General features: G+C 47.6%; 1 protein-coding gene across 1 annotated transcript in view; it reads left to right on the top strand.

Annotated features, from left to right (window-relative positions):
* The first annotated feature begins 285 nt into the window (after positions 1-285).
* Positions 286-6,000, top strand: part of Gli3 (GLI family zinc finger 3) — a 271,135-nt gene continuing 265,420 nt past the window's right edge. The window contains exon 1 of the mRNA NM_080405.2: positions 286-460. The gene's annotated coding sequence lies outside the window, so the exon portion shown is untranslated. The remainder of the gene's footprint in view (positions 461-6,000) is intronic.

Genomic DNA, 6,000 nt, shown 5'->3' with positions numbered 1-6,000 from the left:
GAGGTGTGCGGGGGTGGGGCAGTAGTGATCTGAGAGGTCTCTAGAGAAGGAAGGAAAGTCCAACCCGAAAGCGGGGTTGGGGGAAAGCGAAGAGAGAAGGCATGGGCAAAGCGCCCGGCAGCGCGCGAGCCCCGGCTGCTCGGCTGCGCGGGAGCACAGGCCTGGAGGGCTCGGGTGACATCACCCGCGGGCCCCTTCCTCCAGCCGGGTGGGTGGGGCCTGGCGCGCCGCGCGGGCGCGGGGTCAAGGAGGGGGAAGAGGAGGAGCAGGCCTGGATGTGTCTGTGTGAGGACCCGGGAGGGGCGGAGGCGGTGGAGCGCGTGGCTCCCGGCTGCTCCCGCCAGCCCTGCCCGGCCCGACGCGCGGCCTCAGTGCCGCCCGCAGCGCAGCGCAGCGCACTGGGATCCGCGCGCGGAGCGGGACCCCACTGGGCGCGGCCTGGAAGGAGCGGGAAAGCAAAGTAAGGCGAGCAGTACTCCCAAGTTTTTAACCAACTTCGCCCCCTGCGGCGGCGGCGTCCCGCTGCTCGGCGCGTCCCCCAGTGCTCCCCGGAGTGGCGGAAATTAGAGGGACGGGCGGGGGTGGGGGCGCGCGAGGGAAGAAGGAGCCGGGAAGGAGAGGAGAGTCAGACCACATCTGTGAAAACTTGGGGAAGGAGGGCGGGGAAGAGGAGGAGCGCAGGAGCGCGCGGAGGAGAGCGCGAAGGGCGCGCGCGGCGGAGCTCAACTTTTGCAACCGGGGCGCTCGGCCTGGATGGGCCCGAGTCGTTGAAAGTCGACTAGACGGTCGGGGGCTCCTTTCTTTCTCTTTTCTCCTCCCACCCGAGGTTGAACCAAATCAGAACTGTCACTCAGGGCCGGTGACTCAGAGGGATCAGATTACAGGATCCCTGAAACTGATGCGCGGGCTGCAGCGGCGGGAGGGAGCGGACCGGGCCGCGCCGCCGGCGCCCGCACACTCGTCCGCCCGCCCGCCGCTCCCCTCTGCTCCCGCTCGCCCGGCCGCCGGCCCGCGCCACACCATGCCTGCCGCGACCGCACATTGCGCTCAGTCGGGCCATCCACGGTAGCCCGAGCCGCCCGCCGCTCCGCTGGCGCGGGTCTGTGAATTTGGGACCTGACAGCCAAAGCCGCAGGTACGTCCCGCCTGAAGTTCTTTGTTTTGCGGGGCCCCGCAGCCCGCCCTGTCGAGCCTTCTGGCGGCGTCGGAGTGGCCTCCGTGCGCTCGCGCCTTCCCGCGCTCTCGGGGTCTGGTCTCGGCGGTCCGGACTACAGAACTCCTGCTCCTGGGCACGCGTACCAAGTTTTCAGCGGCGGCGCCCGCGCCTACTCCTCACCAAGTGCTGTGCAGAGCTGGGGGAGCCCGGAGCTGCTGCTGGTCCTCGCGCCCCGGCAAGCCGCAGTTCGGCTTGCGCGCACCTCCTGGGATGCGCCGAGCCGCCGCTACCCGGCTCTCCTGGGTCCCGCCTTCACTTCTGAGGGTGGGAGTGCGGGATGAGCGGATGGAGGGCGCGCCTCCGCGGTGGGAGAGGAAAAGTGAAAGTTGTACCATCTGTGCGTGATTTGGAACTCTGTCTCTTCCTTTTCAGAGGTAGAGCAAAAAGAAAGAAAAGAGAAAGAAAGAAAAGTAGCCGTGGCCCTTGCGCCAATCACTTAAGAGGCCGACCTTGCACAGTGCAGAGTTGGGTATGGTTCACTCTACTCTGCTGGGGATACTTACTTTCTGGAGTTGCAGCGGGGCCTGAGGATGTGGCGGAGTTAATATTGATCATACACTTGAATAGTTGGTGAGGCGACTTTTCAGCAGATGGTCACATGCCCTCACACTTGGCCCGGCCTTTGCTTATTATCCTTTGATGAACTTAGTATCCTTCTGTGAACTCTGTGCCTGTGTCTTGGAGTGCAACTTTTTGAGTACCAAGCCGTAACCCCCCCACCCCCCTGCTTTCTTGGCTGTGTGTGTTAAGACCACTTAGGAAGTTTCCTGCACCGCGTTTACCCTCCCTCCTCCCCCAACTTGGTTGTAGATTCTGGCCTTGGGTACAGTGCTCATGGCCCTCTGCCAGTTTATATGTACATATATTTATGTAAAACATTTTCTCCCAGCTCTGTGCCAGCTGTTCCACATTTTCCAGCTGCCACTTCAGTTTGAAATGATGGACTGTCGTCCTCAAGTAAAAGAACCCTTTAGTCGAGGTATGGAGGGCCGGCTGCTGTGCAAATACAGGGGCAGTGCCATTAACCTCTCTGGTATTATTAGTTCCCCAAACACCTCGTGCCCTTCTTTTCCTCTCCTTCTCCTCCTCAATTACAGCTTTTCACAGCCCAGTATGCGCACTCTGGTGAACACTCAAGTGATCAGGTCCCCCCTCTTCGAAACGATTTTATGCAGAATTTAGATGAGGCAGGCTTTCTTTCTTTCTTTCTTTCTTTCTTTCTTTCTTTCTTTCTTTCTTTCTTTCTCTCTCTCTCTCTCTCTCTCTCTCTCTCTTTCTTTCTTTCTTTCTTTCTTTCTTTCTTTCTTTCTTTCTCTCGTTCGTTCTTTCTTATTCCTGGAATATGTGTATGGTGGAAATAACTTCAAGAAAAGACTTGCAACTTGAGAGCATTGGGCATGGCTGGGGGAGGAGAACTGTGCCGTGCAATCTGAAATAATCTCATTTTAGTCTATTTTAGAGGAAACCCTTCCTTCATTCACATGTCACAAGCTTGTACTGTTTGATGTCTTCACGAGTTATAGACTGAATTCTTTAGGAACTGGCCTAAAGTATTAATTTTGAGTATTTATGTAATTGCTCTGTAATTTGAATAGGTGCCTTATTGATTGATTCCTGTAATTATTTCATTTGGGTTTTAAATTAAAAATTAATAATAGTCTGACAGTTTCTTAATTACATGTGTCAAGATTATTTTGAAGCAGGAAAATGCTATGTTTTAAAATAGTGAAATAACCTCAGAATCACTTCATTTTTCTAAGGCAGCGCAGTATTTCAGTTGAGAGGACATATTAAAGCAGTGGTGATTGGTTTTAACAATGTAAACCTTGCAGAGTATCTACAGAATTTGTTTATGTTAGGAAATATTGGCTTTAACAATCTGGTCCACAAGCTCTGTGGCCAGTTAGATTATAGTCAGACCTTAAAACAAACATGAAATAACATTTAAATTAGCTGAAATTGCATATTTATACAGAGCAGAGAGTTTATTTTACACTAAAAGCTATTTAATTAGAAACTCTCCGCCTAAGGGGAGATCCTTTCAGGGTACGTAATTCTTAAAGTCAGCCTAGGGAAGCTTTGGTTCAGATGCATGAATAAGTTCAATGTGAGAAGTGTCTGCTGAAATTTCACTCAGGCAGAAACACTTTAAAAGGTATAGATTGCTTTATTGCTAATAGACTGGCAGGTTTAGGCTCAGATGCCTACTAATTCCCCTTGCTTTTTCCATGCTTGTACTCCTGATTGAACTCTGGTATGCATGCAGTTTTTATTGTATATCTGTTTTGCAAAAGACAACAGACAGAAAGGAGAAAATTCAGCATTGATGAAAAATGGCTCTGTTGAGTTACTTCATTAGTTACTTAATGAAAGAATTGTTAATTTAACAATTGGATTCTAAAGCCTAAAAGTTGGACTCTCCTGTGCTTTAAAGCCAGTGAAGTTTTCTTAATTACCTGGATGCTGCAAGAGTTACAGACTTCCTCTGGGCTCAGGCATTTAGAAGTGAGTCCCCTCTAAGGCATCCTGCTTGCTGCATTCCCCTCCCTGATTTCTGAGGACACTTTGGAAGCTTATGAAAGGAAACACTTTAATGCTCACCGTTGTATGGGCTCACTTATATGGAGACAGCAGTGTTCTAAGAAAAATCAGTCTCGAAGACGCGAATCAGTGAGTCATGAAATGTTCAGGAAAACCTTAGTAATGGAATGTTAATGCTTTTAGATGATAGTAGATTATCTTAAAAGTCAGACTTTTCTTCTCTCTGCAATCGTTGTAAATCCCCAGCTGAAGAGTTCTTTGAAGGAGGTTTTAGTTCTGGCATTCATATTCTGAGGTTGGTCTGATTTGCTTTGGAAAATTCAAGGAATTTTCTGCCAGCTTTTCTATCAAGAGGCAATCAAAGGCTGAAATGGCTACAGAGCAAACACATACATGTGTTTGTTAAACAAAAGGTTCTCTAATAATGATTTCAGGTTGTCTTCTCATTAAAGCCTGGGAGAAGCTGCTGCTCTTTACTTCACATTGTCAGTTTTCTACATGGAAATTGATCTGTTCTACTCTCAAAGCAAATAGAGGCAGACAATAAACGGCAACAGGGCCCAGCACTCTCCAAACTTTCTCAAGTACTTTTCAGTGTATTTTTCATCTTTACTTTTATTTGATGGGCCTGTGAAATAGAGCTGTAGATGGTGAAGACTTTAAATGAAATTTCACACTTTGATGATTTTTTTTTAAACTTTGATATATTGACAGCAAAAGGAGCTGCAAAAGCTTTTATATAACCCGAGCTGTAACGCCAAGCAGCAGTCAAACGTCTCCATGCATTTGTGTTTAACTGCAGAAGAAAAACATGTCCATGGGCAGTAGAGGTTCTTATCAACCCCTAATCCCAGATCCCAGCAAACCTTGAGGGCATGCCTCAGATCTTGCTGAAGTCACTGTGGACTCTCACAGTTTGCAGATTAAATATGCTATGTGTTTCCTTGTTCCAGCAACGGGTTTATGAGCTCACTAAGCTTCCTGTCTTGGATCCTTTTCTTAAGTTTTTAGGGCCTGTTGAAGGCTATGCTGTCTGAAGTAAGTGGTCCTTGCTAATTTAGAGATTCTTTACATGCTTCATCCACTCTTTAAACATTGCTAAATTTATTATTTTTAAACTGAAAAGCTAATTATGTCAGGAAAGTGGGAGGAGCTGTTGGAAAGAAGCTGTGTTTGGAGTGTTTTTATGAGCTCATTTGTTTGGAAACTTTGTTGTCTGCATTGTTTTCCCACACTTTCGCTTTGTCTAACCCCTGAAAAGTAGGCTTTTTCCATTTGAAATACTAAATGCACAGTAGTTTTCTACATATTTCTTAGCTGCCACTGTATGTGTGTGTGTGTGCATGCACATGTGTGTTTCACCTGAAAGTGGTTTTTGTTCTGGTTGTGTATATTTCAACCCGACAAAATGTCTCAGAAAATCTATGGCTTTCTAAAGAAGCTGAATGAAAAAGCCATTACATAGTTAATAAGGTGGCACTGGGACATGGGGCCCCCCTCCTGAAAGGCAATATTGTATTGAGTTCTATGTCTGCCTCTGTGGTGTCTGTAAGCTATATCCTCTTATATGGCACGCTAGCACTTTGTGTTTGAGTCATAATTAAAAAAGAAAATACTTACATCATTGTCCAGCAACATGTCATATCATTCCCAAGAGAACCCAAGCCAATTTTGTGTTTAAAGGTTATTCAATGAATGAAATTGTGAAAGCCCATTTGTCAAAGTGCTGCATGGTTTCTGTTCGTTTTCAAGCCCCAAATTCATTGTCTGCCTTAGCCCAGCCATTAGTCATCAGTGTATTAGTGCTGCCTTCAGGCCATGCTGCCCAGCACTTCTTCACACTATTACAGCTTTGAAAGTGTACTCTGTCGACTTGTAGAATTACTGCTCTGATTTCCGCTTGGCTGGTTTGAGGTAAGTCCCCTCTCCCCCTTCTAGCTGACTGTAATCCTTGGTTTCTTTCAAAGCTCCTTTCCAGTGATTTAGAAAACTTTCTTAAGGACCCTGTTGGCATCCTACCATGATTTTGTTGTAGCCTGCAATATACATTTAAATTGTACCTGAAGAAAATTGGATTGGTTGTAGTCCTGAGCCATTTAGAGGGTGTTTGCTTTGCTGTGGAGGGGAGAGCTGGGGCAGCATAGCACATTTGTTTTCTTGTGTAAATTTTATGTTCTAGAATTAATTCAGCTATAAGAGATAAGTGCCATTCTTAAATCCCTGTTGAAGTAACTTCAAAATAT

The sequence above is a fragment of the Rattus norvegicus genome, chromosome 17 (assembly GCF_036323735.1).
Source record: "Rattus norvegicus strain BN/NHsdMcwi chromosome 17, GRCr8, whole genome shotgun sequence".
NCBI lineage: Eukaryota > Metazoa > Chordata > Mammalia > Rodentia > Muridae > Rattus > Rattus norvegicus.
This window is presented reverse-complemented; position numbering and strand designations above follow the sequence as displayed.